Here is a 16,871-nt window from a genome sequence, read left to right as displayed (position 1 = left end):
AGCTGGAGCGCGGCTCCTGCTCCAGGATCTTCTCTCGCAGTAATCTCCGCTGATTAAACAGGCAAATCCATGCAGTCGGAGGCTGTTGAGGAAGCCGAGAGCTGAGCATTCAGGGTGACTGCACACCGCCCTGTCGGGAGCCAGTCCGCGGCGCCTAATGCGGGCTCGCTTCTGGGCGCTGGCTCAGATCAACGCAGGCATACCGCAAGATGCGCCGCCAGCACCCTCTGGACCACAGGCAGGATGCTCTTCTGGCGCACCGAGCATCCCAGGAAGCAGCTAATCGCGACCCGTGGTCTCCATCCACTCCAGCTGCCAGCTCCCTCCCTCCCCCGGTCCTCAAGACCCCTCCCCAGTCATTCTCGGGAGAAAGCCCAGGTCGTTGAGCGCTCCCTGGTTCGGGTTTGCAGCTGCCTAGAAGAACAGGCAGGTCCCTTTAAAAAGCTCCTAGCCTTTGTGTGCTGTGGAAGGCGAGGTTCACTTTCAGCAGACTCCTGCTGGAGCGGAATCAGAAGGGCTGCTCCATAAAGGGGGCTCTGCTCAGACAGACCAAACCCTGCTGCAGCACCACAGTCGGAACTGGGGGGAGGCAAAGAGAGGGTGTTTCTGCCAGGGAATATGCCAGCGAATTAACACGTGAATACTCTGTGACTGGCTTGCTAAAAACACTGTTTGAAATCCCTGTTATTAACCTTGTCAGGGTTCATCTCCCCTCCACACAGTATTTCTTAAGCAGATAAGTTTGAAGTTTCCTGAAAAGCCAGAGTGCAGACTATTTGAAATCAAGTCTGCTAACTTATTGCAAAATCTATTCTGAAATCCAGAGGAGAATCAAGGATGCCCCCCCGGGGGGGGGCAGCTGCTCTGCACCATTCAGGAAGGGGCTGTAGCAGGTGAGCAGTAGGGTCCACTTTACCACCCAGAAAGGCCCAGGAGGGTGACAGGAGCCACATACACTGGGGAAGCACTATCCTAAGTTCAGGGACGGACAGCAAGACATCGCTGTGCACCCTCACGAGAAAGGAACATTCTCTGATTTCATACCAGGTGCAAAGCAGGTGCCGATGAATGTGGTTGGACCACACTAAGTGCAAATTGGCTGATACTTCGCCTTTCCATTTGGATTGCATTGGAAACCAAACGTCTCTCTTATAAATTTATTCACAAGCAAGCTATGGCTTCTGTCATCTTTCTAAGTGTGGTGCCCAACAGACATGGAGGTCAAGAAACATCATCTAAATCAACAACATTGGTAGATGCTATCCCTGTACTAGGAGACAGAAACCAACATGGAGAGAAAAGTGAAGCACGAGGCTTGTTATCAAGAAGCAGGCATTCCAGGTGGGAAGGACCAAGCGGGTTAATTAACAGCGTGGGATGGCAAGTGCTCCAGACACTAAGGGCAGTGGAGTGAAGCTGGAGAGGGGTTTCAAGAGCCTAGAGAAAGCCCTTCACTCTGATCCATCCCCACACCTCCTGGTAGGTACTGAATTCTGCTTTTCACTGGGCACAAAGAGGGCTAAGACAGTGGCCTGCCCCAAGGAGGGCAGGAGACCCAGGTGGACCTCCGAGAAGTGGGTGAGCATGCAGAATGAGTGGGATTTGATTAGCAGCAGAGGAGGGAGGCATCCTTTCCAGCGCTGGAGGGTTGAGAACATTCTGGCTGTGTGTATTGAGAATAATGGCTTACCATCAATAATAATAATGGTCTGTAGCCAGGCGTGGTGGCACACGCTTGTGATCCCAGCATTTGGGAGGCTGAGACAGGAGGATAGAGGTTCAAGGACAACCTCAGCTACTTAGTGAGGACTTTTGCAACTCAGTGAGACTCTGTTTCAAAATAAAGAATAAAAAATAGGGCTGGGGGTGTAGCTCAGAGATAGAATGCCCCTGGGTTCCATCCCCAGTACCAAAAATAAATAAATAAATAAATAAATAATAGTCTGACCACTTCTTCCCAACCACATTAAGTTGCAAGAATGAAAATTTTTCAAGGAGACTCTGTGCCCGAGTTGAATTCTATTTAAGGAGCCAGGCATGGTGGCGCACGCTTGTAATCCCAGCATTTGGGAGGCTGAGACCAGAGGATCGCGGTTCACAGACAGCCTCAGCTACTTAGTGAGGTCCTTTGCAACTCAGTGAGACCCGGTTTCAAAATAAAGAATAAAAAATAGGACAGGGGGTGTAGCTCGGAGGTTGAATGCCTCTGGGTTCCACCCCCAGACCCACAAAAAAGAAAAAAAAATTCTATTTAAGACATGAATCTTAACATTTATAACCTGCAGATGAGATTTAAACCACATTTCGGAATCTCAGCCTTTATCTTCCACATCCTTCTCTCTCTTTACTTTAAAAAATAAGTATGTTCACTGTGTGAATGTATGCCTTTTCCAATATGATCCACATAAAAATAAAAATAAAATAAATCTTTGAAAAAAATAAGTATGTTGATTAATGTTCAGTGATGGAGAAACAATCTTAGGATGAGTGAGGGTGGTAGAAAGGGGGATATGAACCCAGGACACTTTCTTTGTATCCTCACTTCCAGGGAAGAACACTGGAAGCATATCTTCATTCCCTGGAATAAACAACAGTGGGCAGAGAGGAAGCAGATCACGGGAACCTTTATTTTTACACTCTAAGCCGGCTCATTGGAGATGATCAATGTGGATCGGGAAAGGAATCAAAATGAGAAGAGGAAGAAGTGGGAGGAATCAGAAAGAACAGCTCAGAGAAGGGGAAAAATAAAGCAGTCTAGGGGGTGAGACACAGTGCCACGCTGGCCACCCTGCCAGAGGGGTGAGGAGCCCGTGGCCTCAGTGTGGGCGCTGCGGACGGGGAGCCGATGAGGAAGCGGCTCCGGGCCAGCCCAGAGTGCTGCCAACTCCACTGGGAGGCTGAGGACTTTGAAGGGAAGGAGGTCTGGACATTGTTAGCCAAAGTGGCTTCCAGCTTTGCCAGAGAACTAGCAAAGCGGTACTTGAAAGCAGAGCCAAGACCAGGCCAGGGAATAGGTTATCAGAATAAAGCATGCAAAGCAGTGGGGCTCTGAGTCACTCTTTATCCCCCACAGGACCTCGCAGAGTGCCTGGAGCCTGGAGCAGGCCCTAGTTCTATAAATAATTGAGAAAGGGAGATAGAGAAACAAAGAGAGGAAGAGGGAGGCAGAGAGGGAGGAAGGTGGAGGGGGAGATACCTCTTCTCAATAAACTTGAATCTCTCAAAACAAAAGCCAAAGACAATCCTGTGCATCCCAGTTCGAGCCGAGCCGGCTCACTTAAAAGGAACCAGCAACTGTCCCACATTCATGGCCTATGTCTCTTGTGTGTGGACGAGTGGCCCAGCCTTCAGGGCATACCTCAAAGAGCATCAAAGGGTTGAGACCAGTGGGCGCTCACAGTGCAAGTCCCCTTCTTGCTGCCTGCAGTGTGGCTCTTCAGATCTGACGCCGCCCGGGCCCCTGACAGGCAGCCGCAGCTCGGTGGCTTCCCCGGCTGTCCTCTCTCTTCCCGGCAGTAATGGAGCAGTCAGTCTCAGGAGCCCGGAAATTAGATAACAGTCGGCCATGAAGATGCTCACTCCTAATAAGTTTGTGCTAACAGGCTGTGTGCTAATTAAGCTGGAGAAATTCAACTTGGAACATGTATCTTTTCACTGCCACATAGTAGGATTTAGAGGAATCTGTGCCGCTATCATTTCAGGTTTAAATAAGACCCACAAATACATAGAGAGAGATAGATGTAAATGTATATATAGATATAGTCATGGGCTAGGTAGTGTTCCCCCCAAATTAATATATTGAAACCCTAATTCCCTAATACCTTGGAAAGTGACAATATTTGGAGATCGGGTCTTTGAAGAGGTAATTGAATTAAAATGAAGCCTTTAATTTTAATTAAAATGAAGTGAGTCCTAACCTAATATGACTCTAGGCCTTCTAAGAAGAAGAGGTCAGGACACAGCCATGTAAAAGCACAGAGAAGACTGCTACCCACACCTAGGCCGAGGAGAGTCTTCCGAGGAAGCCAACCCTGCCAGCGCCTTGACCTCAGATTTCCGGCCTCCAAGATGTGGGAAAGTGAATTGTTGTTAAAGTTCCCCCAGTCTGTGGTACTTTGTCATGGCAGTCCCAACAAATTATATATATATATATATATATATATATATATATATATATATATAATTTTTTGTTCGTATTTTAATTCTTATATTCTTGATTGTGAGAAACCATTGGAAGTCACCAAAGGAGATGCTTCTAAAAGTCACAATTAGATCTTGAAAAATGTCATTATCCCATAACTCTTTATGTTCTAACTTGCTATTACCAACTGTTCCAAAGACAGGCTCTAGAAACAATTCACCTGTTCTTCCCTATAAAGGCAGAAGGACTTCACAGGGCAATCAGTGGAAGAAGTCATGGTTTCCACGCATTGGTAGTCCTTTCCTGTGATCTCATTCTGCCAATTATCCTTTTAAGGGTTCCCTTCATCCTGCCCAGCAGAAAACAGCGCTGGGGAAGGGAGGTGGGAGAGCTACCCCAAAGACAGGCTGCTCTGCATCTCCCCTGACCTCGGGGGTCACTCTCTATGCTCCTTTCCTCTCAGTTGAAGTATGAGGGCGCATACATTTATTTATAAGAACCTGTCTTCTTCCATAGATGCCTTAAGGCATGGAGGTTGCAACATTGCATAAAGCCAAATTATCTCTTCCTCTTCTTTGGCATTAATGTCAGCCAGACTGGGTTACCATGGCAGACTGTTTAAGAGTAGACAACAGGGTACAAACTCACATCCTAATGCCTTGCTCTGCTGCTCATCTTAGAGTCTCCATGGAAACTCCAGCAACTTTAGGGTGTGGTTCAGTTGGGCTTGAGTGTGAATCTCAGCTCTCTTCTGTCTCTGCCTTCTCCTGTGCCGTTGGGCGGGATGCTTGCACCCCTAAGTCTCAGCATCCTAATAGAGATGAAACAAGGCAAAGCCTAGCTCTCAACAGGAGCTGCTGCCATTTTGAGCTCCACTGTATAGATGAGGAAGCATGAGATGCAGAGAAACTAAGTAACTCACCCAAGGTGGTACTGGGAAGAACAGGATTCCCCTTGAGGCAGCTGGATCCAGAGACCTGGTTCCTAACCACTCTGCATGGTGCCCCTCACCATAAGACTTCCTATCTAGAAAGGCTTTAAATACTGTCACTTTATAAATAAGTAACATATTACTACATTTATTTTTATTATTGTTAAATTTATTTTAAATAGTTCTAATTTAAAATAAATCCTATTCTTATTATGAGTGATAGAAAAACGTTCAATTTTAGAAAGTCTAAAATTTTCAAAAGAATAAAATCATCCATGCTGGGTAGTTTTTTGAGTATGTTTTTTAAAAATCAACCTTTTCAAATACATCATGATTCTTTAGTCCTCTTGCTCCAAGGAGATTTATTTTACCCCAATTACTGATTGATTCCATTTCTTACTAGTGAAGTCAAAACGAAAAAAAATTTTTTTTACTGAGCCCACTTAGAATTCATGGTTTTGATTCCATTTGAAACCACATCCAGCAGGGGCCAGAAAACATTCAATTATTCAGCTAGGCAAATCCAGATTTATCCAAAGCAGAAGAGAATCTGCTAATATTGGAAGGATTTTAAACAAGTAAGTGTACAGATGGCAAGCCACTTTATGTGCCTATCATGTGTGATTAAAAGAATTGTTAGGGTGAGAGTTTTGCTATTTATCAGAAATTCTTAAAATGTGGGTTTTTGGAGAGCAATTTATTATATTCTGACACATTGAACAAATACTGAAAATTAGCATGGGCCCACATTTACATAGGCCCAGCTTTTATAATACCAGAGAAAAAACAAAACTGAGAGGGCAAATTGGAAATTCTCAAGGCTCTGCTGAATAGAAGCTTTCAGATGTCTACCGCCCTGCTTCTCTGGAAAAACAGGCTCATCAGAGAACCCCTCACCCAGGAAGCCTGGAGCACAGGCTCAACCCAAATGCTCTCACACTACCAGGCACTTGTCCAGAACCAGAGCATCGTCAATCAAAGGAAATGTAAGCCTTTCAATAACCTGTTAAAATGTGTGTTGAGCTGCTGATAACTGTCTCCTTGGTTTGAAATTCTGACATGTCTGATGCATCCACGGACCTCTAATATTTACCCACTGCTGTTGACACTCACGGCAAGGTTTTCCTGTTATAGGAAAACAGGCAGGGAAAATGGACAGAAGCGCTTAAAAATCATCTTGCAACTTCAGCAAAGGAAAAACCATGCACCAAAGATTTGATGAACTATGATTTCTATGATAGTAAACTATCATTTTATGGCAATTTAAGTCTAAAATATTATGCATAGAATGAAGGAGGGAAGGAAAGAAGAAAATATTTTTGAATACCTGCTATTTTCCAGGAATTGGGCTAACACATCCTTCATCTCATACCAGAGGAAGGAGGAAGGAGAAGAAAACTAAGAACGAGAAGAACAAGAATGAGGAAGAAGAGGAGAACAACAACAAGACAGCGATGACCAGCCGACTTAATTATTAACCGTGTAAATTAATTGCACTCAAAACTAAGTAACTATAGGTGGTGTTACATACATTCATTTTTATTCTCGAAAAACTGAACTAGGTCAAACTCTGGAAAAGCTCTTAATGGGAAGCCAAACTTGCTGAAAACATATTCAACAATAGGGCTGAAAACATATTCAACCTCCAAGTCTCCAAATACTAGGTTCCTACCAAATCCCATTTGCTTCAGTTCACATTTGTCCTTCTACTTAGCATGAGAAAAGCCATTATTTCACATGCTCTTTTATTTCATAATAGCAACATATTTTTATTTAAAAGGCATATTTTCTTGTTCCTTTTTTATTTTATTCATATTTGAAGTGGGAATGTTACAAAAGGAGCAGGTCCAAGATTCTATAAGGTTCCTTTTTATTTCAGTCCTTCCCTTTGGCAGATCATAGAGCTAACATTGGGAACCGCCCTCAGCCTTTCATCTCATTTAAAAGGAAACTCATCCTGGGAACATACATACCTGGCTCTCGATCATTTAATACCTGTAGGATGAATATTATAAAAAAGACAAGTGCTACTGAGCACCCGAGGTAGCTGCAAGAACGCATGTGCACTCAGACATGTGTTAGTATGAATGTAAGTAGGTCCAGCCATGATGGAAGATGGCGTGGAGGTTCCTCATAGAATACCACATGATCCAGAGGTCCCACTTCTGCTTTATATCCAAAAGAAATGAAATAAGTGTGAAGATATGGAAACAACCTATGTAGCAATCAGTGGATCAATGAGTGAAGAGAACATGGTAGATACACAACAGAATATTATTTAGCCTTAAAATAAAGGAAATACTGCCATTTGCAGTAATGTAGATAAGCCTGGAGGATAGTCTGCTAAATTAAACAAGCAAGGCACAGAAAGAAATATACTGCATAATCTCACTTACATGTGAAATCTAAAATAGCCCAATTCATAGATGCTGAGAGTAGACTGTTGGTCACCTGGGGCTAGGGGAAAAGGAGAAAAGTGGAGAGGTTGGTCTCAGGAAACAGAATTTTAGTTATGAAACACAAATAAGTTATATAGATTTACCATACTACATGGTGACTATAGTAAACAATATGGTATGCTTACTAAGAGCATAGATCTTTAGTATTATAGAAAAAGAAAGAAAGGAGGGAGGAAGGGAAGAAGAGAAAGAGGAGAAAAGGAAGAAAGAAATGAAAGAAGGAAGTGGTAACTATGTGAGATTGATATGTTAATCAGCTTAGCTATAGTGATTACTTCAAGATGTATACATGTATCAAATCACCATATATATATTTGTATATATATATATATATATATATAAGACTTTTGTCAACTGCATCTCAACAAAGCTAGAAAAAACAGAAAACATTAAATAACTTGACCAGTATTACAGAAGAGAGTCTAAACCGAACCCAGATAGCTCTAAATTTAAGAGCTCAAACTCTAAAACATCTAGAAGAAAACAGGAGAAATCTTTGTAATCTTGGATTAGGCAAAGATATCACACCAAAGCACAGTCCATAAAAAGAAAAAAGAATAATAACTGGGAATTCTTAAAAATAAAAACTGCTCTCCATCAAAATATATCACTAAATATATTAAGAGATAAGCCATAGACTGTTAAATAAATCATTTGAAAAAATATATCTATCGGATTCTTACCAAGGATCTGTATCCAGAATATTTAAAGGACACTATAGCTCAATAAAAAGAAAAAGGTATATATCCCAACTGAAAAAATTCTATTAAAAATCTTAAAATATTCTAATAGAAATTTTACTTAAGAGAATAGATGTATATCTAGTAAGTACACTGAAAGAAGCTCAGCCTCATTAGGCATTAAGAAAATATAAATTAAAACTATAATGAGACTCCTCTACACATGCACTGAATGGCTCTCATGAAAAAAACAATACCAAGAGCCAGAACGTGAAGAAACCAGAAAATTCTTTTGCTGGTAAGACTATAAAACAGTACATTCACTATAAGAAATAGTTTGGCAACTTCATTAGAAGCGTAACAAAATATATTATCTGGCCAGGAGATTCTACATCTGGACATAAAAACATATAAAGACAGAGACATGAATGTCCATAACAGCATTAGTTGTAATAACCAAAACCAATAATTTATCCAAATGTTTGTCAAATGATAAACGGATAAACATAATGTTCTATTCGAGGGATTTTATTCAGGATACATTCAGTAACATGAATCATCCTGAAAAAATATTATGCTGGGTCAAAGCAACTACATATTATAACAGAAAGGACTGCGTATTACGTACAGTCATGTGCCACGTGACATTTCAAAGATGAATCGCATATGTGATGGTGGGCCATTAACATCCTAACGGAACTGAAAAATTCCTATCACCTACTGGCATCCTAGTTGTCCTAAGTACTGCAATGGACTTTGTATGTTTGTGGTAATACCCGAGGAAACAAACCTACCGTGCTGCCAACCCTATAAAGTATAGCGCATGCAGCCCTTGATTTTCTGAGTCTGGCTGATCTCACTGAAGCATGATACTCTCCATTTTCCTGTAAATGATACAATTTTGTTCTTTATGGCTGAGTAAACTTCGTTGTGCATATGCACCGCCTTTTCTTTATCCACTCCTCTGTTGATGGACACCTAGCTTGGTTCCATAGTGCGGCTATTGTGAATTGTGTTGCTATCAACATGGATATGCATGTATCACTACAGTGCTCTGGCTTTAATTTATCTTTGGGGAAGATACCAAGGAGTAGGTATCTAACTGGGTCATTTGGTAGTTCCATTTCTAGTCTTTTGAGGAACCCTCATATTAATCATAGTGGTTGTGCTAATTTACAATCTCATTAACACAAAAGAAAAAAAAATGATCTCATGAAAATTTAGGAGGAGACCAGTAGAGTAGAGGAAGAGAACTGGGGAAGAAAGGAGAGGAAAAAAAGCGGGGCTATGGGGGAGGAAACAGACTAAATAACGTTCTGTTTCAAAATAAGGAATAAAAAATAGGACAAGGGGGTGTAGCTCGGAGGTTCCATTCCCAGGCCCGCAAAAATAAAATATAAAGAGCCGGGCGTGGTGGCGTACACTTGTTATCCCCGTGCTTGGGAGGTGGAGACAGGAGGATGGCGCAGGTTCAAAGCCGGCTGCACTGGTTTAAGAGACCCTGTTTCCAAGTAAAAATATATATTTAAAAAAATAGGTCTGGGAGTGTAGCCCGGAGGTAGAAGGGCTTCCAGGAACCCCAGTACCACCAAAAGCAAATAAATAAATAAATAAATAAATAAATAAATAAATAAATAAATATTAAAATTAAAATAAAAAATTAAAGTGTGCTCCTAGGTGACAGGAGGATCACAGGCAATACACACACACACACACACACACACACACACACGCACGCACACACGCACGCACACACGCACACACAGTAATAATAATAATGATAATAATAAATAAAGTGTGCTCCTCCTACTTGTAAAAATATTACTGTTAATATTTTCCACCATATCATGCCAGTAGCGGCCTCCTGCCTCCCTTGTTCTCCACGCCTCTCAGTTGTTTCAGGTGGCCACACAGTGAAGTCAGTATACTCCAGTATGTTTGCATAAGGACAAACTCACCTAATGACGCATTTCTTACAACGTATTCCAGCCACTAAGTGTCACATGCATGACTATAATTTCCTTTTTATGCGATTTCTTAGAAAAGATACTTTATGGAGACAGAAAACAAATTAGTGCTCACCTGGACTGGGAATGAGAACAGGGTTAGCTGCAAACAGGCATGAGAGTTTTTTGAGGTTATGGGAACATTATAAAACTGAATTTTTATCATAGTTGTACAATTCTGCAAATTTACTAAAATCTTTGATTCCTACATTTATTTGAGGTGAATTTTATGTCAATAAAGCTATTAACACACACATACACACATGCACACGTACACACACACACACACACACACACACACACACACACACACACACAATGTGATTTTGCTGAGAGAAAAGGTTTCCTTTGCTAAGCCCCCAGATTTCCCTTACAAACTGGAAGCAGAAGCTGGAGGTCTGAACATAGAATCCTCTACTAGCGGTAGCTGTAGGAGAGAGCAGTCAGAGGTATGAGAAGGCTGGAGTGGAGTTTTGAGGCTGGCTCAGAGCAGTGAGTTTCGTGGCTGTGTGCTCCCAGAAGGGTCTGTGTTCTCCATCAAACTATAACAATAACAGTCAAACTATAAGAATAACAGTCAAACTATAAGAATTTCTGGCCAGGTTGAGGATGAGTCTGAGGGCATCCAGAGAGACCCCGCTAGGGTACCACCGGGCTCTGGATGGACTACAGGGATGGCAGCTCAGCTGGAGTGGAAGCTGGCCACAGAGGCACTCACTCCATCAGCCACTGCTTGCATCAGGAGCAACCAAGTAAGCCAAGACCAATGGAGCCCCGGGGCATCACAGAGGCCACGGCACTCAGAGAGGGACACTGCGGCAGCCCAAGGTGTGCAGCCAGAGATACTGAAGATAGCAGAATGTCTCCAGAAGCTAGGCCAGACAGCTCAGGGACATACGGACACCAGGCAGGCAAAAAATAGCTCAGAGAAAGGCATGAGGACAGGGAAAATGACAGAAGCCAGCTCTGGCAGGAACGTCCATAGTTACCCAAAGCTACTGCTTTGATAGTGGACAGGTTACCTTTGCACAGGTGCTTGAGGGCATTTGCTGTTTTCTACCCTTGGCATAGCTAGCAGCCTTACAACAAGATGAGGACAGTCCCAAAGAACCTTCTCCTCTTGCTGCCCATGGTTGGACAACTAATGCAAGATATGGAAAGCTCTTGGGAGCTGTGGGTCACAGCCTTTGAGCTCAGGCCTCCAAAGCTGACCAGCCAGGAAGAGCATTGCATGTCTCTCAGTAATCTACTCTCCTCGTCTCTCTTCTGCCTTATCAGATTTGGAAGACCTCCAGGTGGACCAGGTGCCCAGAGAGAGCGGCTGGGGCACTCTCTTGCCATGGGGATCTTCCCCCTTTGAGCCGAGGCAGACCCCCCCAGCCTCCCAGCTTCTGTAGGGGAGCCAGTTGGTTGCAGTGATTTGCTCTGGGTTAAACCTCGGGTGTTTCTATGTCCATTGCCAGATCGATGAACTCATTTGCAACTCTGTAAGTGACCTTCCAAAGTAAGACATCATTAAGCAAAAACCAATGAGAAACAAAGTCATTCCATCTCTCTGCTATCTGCCTGGATTGCCTTTATATTACACAGATAAACTAGTTATTTAGGCCCAGTCCTTCCTCATCCTACAGCACAGCCCATTTGTAGCAACACGGTTGCTTGTTATAAAAGCTTCTGTGAGGAGAAAAAGAAAGAGAGAATATTTGGATTCCTAATGTGTTTGGCTCCAGGGTTTTTCTTTTAATTGAGTAGGAGTTATTTAATGATCCGCAGAGGTAAATGAGAAAGTATGTACCTTCAAGCAAATGATTGACTGATTTAAATTTCCCTGTAATCATTTTTAATTGCTATCTGTCTTCTGAAACTCAAAAGGCTGCCATGTGGAGGAGAGAGGACATTCACAAGTGTTGTTACATAGGACAGAAACAGGGCCAAGGAGAACTGGCTGCAGGCGGGGTGGGCATATAACGAGATCTGTTGGTCGTGTGGGCTGCCCACCTGAAGATGTGGTGTGCTTGCTGTCACGGGAGGCATTCAAATCGTGGCCACAGGTCTAGGTATCAGTATATGACACAGGATTATGGGAGGATTGGCTTCTCTGGGTGGTAGTTGTGTTAGCTGGGTCCTTTGAGGTTGTAAGAAGCTGTGTGCCACCATGACATGGATCAATTCTGTGACCTGCCCTGACTTCTCTCTTCTGAAAACAGCACCCTTGGGCTCAGGTGGGGAGATCCCACTCCTAGGATCCTGGTGGGTGCAGGTGACCCAGCACATCAGTGAGAGGGCCTTTTCCCAGATCATAGTGATTGGCCCAGAGATGGTTGTTCAATTCTAAGCTGTCCATTTATATTCTTGCAGATTCTATGGGAAACAAAACTCTTGCTCTTCTGTCTTGGAGTGAGCTAGGCCAGTGACTTGGCTATTTGATCTCTGTTTCCACTGCTTCCAGGGCTACAAAACAAACTAACTGTATGCCTCCTAGTCAAAGAGTAAAACAAGAAGAATCTAAGCACACCATCCATACCATCCATGTGATACCTCCCGTCCGGTAAGCTGTGGCACTCACACTGGCTGTGGAAGACCATCTTTGAGTCAGGTACCAAGCCCAAATAGAATTCCCGATGACCGCAGCAATACCACCGTGCTCACTTTAGTGGAAACCTCAGTCCTACAGAACATTCTAATTTCCATTTGATGAAAGGATATTGTAGATATGGAAGCTGTCCTCAGAACGGGGCTCTTCGGGCAAACTATCCCAGATCTCTCCCTGGAAAATCTCCAAGTCTTTTATTTATTTATTTATTTATTTATTTATTTATTTATTTATTTATTTACGGGTCTGGGGCTGAAACCCAGGGGCATTTGATCTCCAAGCTACACCCCCTGCCTGTTTTTTATTCTTTATTTTGAAACAGGGTCTCATTAAGTTACAGAGGGCCTCACTAAGTAGCTGAGGCTATCCACGAACCAGAATCCTCTGGTCTCAGCCTCCGGAATGCTGGGATTACAAGTGTGCACCACCAAGCCCGGCTCCAAGTCCTTTATAATCCTAGGTTTCTATTTAGAATTCTCTTTCAATGGTTTTTACTGGGATTTGTATTAGTATAGAGATTGGTTGACTGATTGATATAGAAGGCTGCCAAGCAGAAAGCCTCATGACTATGTTCCTTTCTCCATCTACTACACAATACCTGCCTCACCAAGAGTTTGAGCACCACTTTTTCTCAAGGTGGACACCAAATTTGGGACCACCCAGGGGCACAGTGATGTGGCAAGTCATTGCAGGAGAAACTCCTGGGTTGCCTGAGGAAAGTTCAGTGCAGACTGTTGACAAGCCACAATGACAGCATCTCTGCAGAAGAGCACAGGTGTCCCCAACAGGCAGGGAAAGCTCCGTTCCTCAGGCCTATCTCGGTGGGATCTGTCTTTATCCTCAGGCTGGAGAGGCAATCAGAAGGCGTGGTGACCAGAATTTTGATGCAGAGCGGGCTGTATTAGGGCCACCTGACATGACCTTCAGTGGACATAATCAGCCCACAAGGAAGGATCTGAGAGAATAAATAGGCTTGCTCCCTCCCTCCCTGCCTGCCAGTTTCCCATCAATTGCCTGAGCTACTGGAAGCCAAAGGTCTCAGGAGTAAAGGGCATGTTCTTAGAGCAGGAAGCATTGTAGGAAAGGGTAGGAGTCGATCTGGAGGGAAAATAAAAAACATTCAGCACAGGCAAAAAAAAAAAAAAAAAAAACAATGACAGAAGCTACTGCTTCTCTCAAGGGAGCAAAAATAGCTCAATACAATACAGCTCAGAGATAAGTCTTTATTTCAATAGGCAAATCCAGTGCTACTTTTGACATACAACATGTAGCCTGGCCAGCCAGTGAGCATCCACTCACGTTTGTTTTCCCCTTAAGCAAACAGTTACCAAACATCAACCACCCTTTGGACACTGTTCTAGGTGCTAGAAACAACAGAATCATAAACAAGACTCGCCTTTCCCTTAAGTAGCTTGCAGACTAACGAAAAGGCGGGGGGGGGAGACAGACAGACAGACAGACAGCTAACCACAACCAGAGCAGAATGAAATTTGTGCTTCAAAAAATCCAGGTGAGCTGGGCATGGTGGCATACACTAGTCATCCCAGTACTTGGGAAGCTGAGACAGGAGGATCGCAGGCTTGCGGCCAGCCTCAGCTCCTTAGTGAGGCCCTCCGCAACTTAGTAAGATCCTGTTTCAAAATTAAGAATAAAAAATAGGGCTGGGGGTGTAGCTCAGAGGTAGAATGCCCCTGGGTTCAATCCCCAGTACCACACACACAAAAGAAAGAACCCTAAAGGCCAACTTATATCACCCCATTCAAGGGACAAAGGGGACCCTGCTGATACCACATCTTTTCAGGATGAGCGTCACATACACTTTTTCAAAGATTTATTTTGAGCATCATGATCTCTAGCAATTCCATCTCATGCCTTGAGTTGGTGCCAAATTTGTTTCCATGACAGTAATATCTGTAGTGCATTGATCCCTAATGTGCCACATTAAATCACTTCAACCTAATGATATTTACGGCCTCGAACTGTAAATAAGATCTGCCTTCTAGCACCCTGGCGGATAACAGAAATAGCTCAACACCAACGATTTCAGACGGAGGAGCAAGAATGAAAGTGGTTTGTTGGAACAAAGTAGCCTATAAATAGTCAGAAGGGGACAGGCAGGCCACGTTGCTGAAAGGCCCTTCAGCTAATGGGCTCAATGCTCCATAAATCAGTGAGCGTGCAGAGAGGGCCAGCCTGTCACCCACACAGTCACCGCGGCAGGGAAAAGAGAAGGAACCTGCTAATTAATCTCTACCTTCAGCCTCCATGACAAAGCTCCCGGCAGCTTCCTTTTATCTGGGCAATTGGTATTAAAAATAAAAAGACAGAAATCAGTCCATTTGCTTTATGGGCTATATTGTCTAACCCCAAGGCCAAATCAGAAAGTGCTTTTGGATTGTGCTGTTACAGGAGATGGAAGGACAGGGAAGCGATTAATTCACACCAACCATCACACAGCCGGTGCTGGCGGGGACAGAAAGAAAGCCCAAGTCTCTCTCCGCACACTCTGCAACAGACACGTCTTCTTTGGGGTTAAGAAAACAGAACCAGAGCCGGATGTGGTGGCGCACGCTTGTAATCCCAGCACTTGGGAGGCAGAGGCAGGAGGATTGCACAAGTTTGAAGCCAGCCTCAGCTACTGAGTGAGGATCTCAGCAACTTAGTGAGACCATTTCAAAATAAAGTATAAAAAAATAGGTCTGGGAGTATAGCCCAGAGGTAGAAAAGCCCCTGGGTTCCACCCCCAGTACCACAAAAAGAAAAGAAAAAGTAAAGAAAGAAAACAGAACCAAAGGAAAGGCCACGTTTCTGATAGTGAGCCTTTGCAACTGCATATAAAATACTGTGAGCTTTCTGCAGAATCCACAGGGAGAACCAAGCATGTTGACACACGCTTGTGATCCCACTATTTGGGAGGCTGAGACAGGAGGATTGCAGGTTCACAGCCAGCTTCAGCAACTTAATGAGGCCCGCTGCAACTTAGTGGAGACCCTGTTTTAAAATATACAAAATAAGCTGGGCGTGATGGTGCATGCTTGTAATCCCAGTATTAGGGAAGCTGAAACAGGAAGATTTCAATTCGTGGACAGCCTCAGCTGCTCCTTAGTGAGGCCCTTTGCAACTCAGCGAGACTCTGTTCCACAAAAAAGAATTAAAAATAGGACTGAGGGTGTAGCTCTATTTTTTATTTTTTATTTTTGAAATGGTCTCACTAAGTTGCAGTAGAATACACCTGGGTTGTTTCATCCCTTGTGTGTGTGTGTGTGTGTGTGTGTGTGTGTGTGTGTGTGTGTGTGTGTGTGTGTGTATATATATATATATATATATATATATATATATATATATATGTGCACTTTTAAAATAAAATAGGGTTGGGGTATAGCTCAGAGGTAGAGTGCCCCTGGGTTTCATCCCCAGTACTACTAAAAAATAAAAAATAGAACAGCGGGACTTCATTAAGCCCTGGAGGAACTGCAGAAACCTTGAGGAAGAAGCCAGTTCTGCAAACATTAACCCTGAACTGAGCAGTGGCCACCTGGCAGCTGCTATGACCACTCTGGAGACCCTCTCTGCCTCAGTGTGGTGAGCGCAGCAACATCCCAACACGGTCATTCCCCCAGCATCCTGGGAAAGAGCTTCAGCGAGGAGTCTGCGCGGAGCAGAAGGCCCATCCCTATAGCCAGAGCCCGAGCCGGAGGGACATCATGTGTCCAGTGCTGAGCAGACTGAGAAGTGGTCCCACTGAGGACGGGCAGCAGCATAAGGACTCGCTCAGCTCAATATTCCAGGTTATTCACATAAACTACCTCTGGCACCTCCTCACTGCTTTTTTTTTAACATTTTATATTTTTCAGAGACATAATGACAGCTATTTGTCAACTCTTTTCACAAATATCTCTTGTTACATAGAAATCTGAAGCTCTCTGACTGCAGAGGGTATTGTATCTACATGCAGCAACCTCCAGAGGCAGGGATAAAGAAGAACATATCTACCTTTCTCTCTCTTTAAGAGAGATCTCATTGACTACTTTTTTTTCAGTACTAGGGACAGAACCTAGGGG

At 43.6% G+C, this 16,871-nt stretch overlaps 1 protein-coding gene across 3 annotated transcripts in view; it reads right to left on the bottom strand.

The window, feature by feature from the left end:
- KCNAB1 (potassium voltage-gated channel subfamily A regulatory beta subunit 1) overlaps positions 1 to 16,871 on the bottom strand; it is a gene marked incomplete at both ends in the record, with an annotated part of 333,646 nt that overhangs the window by 227,242 nt on the left and 89,533 nt on the right. The gene's annotated exons all lie outside the window — the stretch shown is intronic.

This window comes from Muscardinus avellanarius (genome assembly GCF_963383645.1).
Source record: "Muscardinus avellanarius genome assembly, chromosome: 5".
Taxonomy (NCBI): Eukaryota; Metazoa; Chordata; class Mammalia; order Rodentia; family Gliridae; genus Muscardinus; species Muscardinus avellanarius.
The sequence above is the reverse complement of the archived record's forward strand: the minus strand, read 5'-3'. Positions and strand labels throughout refer to the sequence as shown.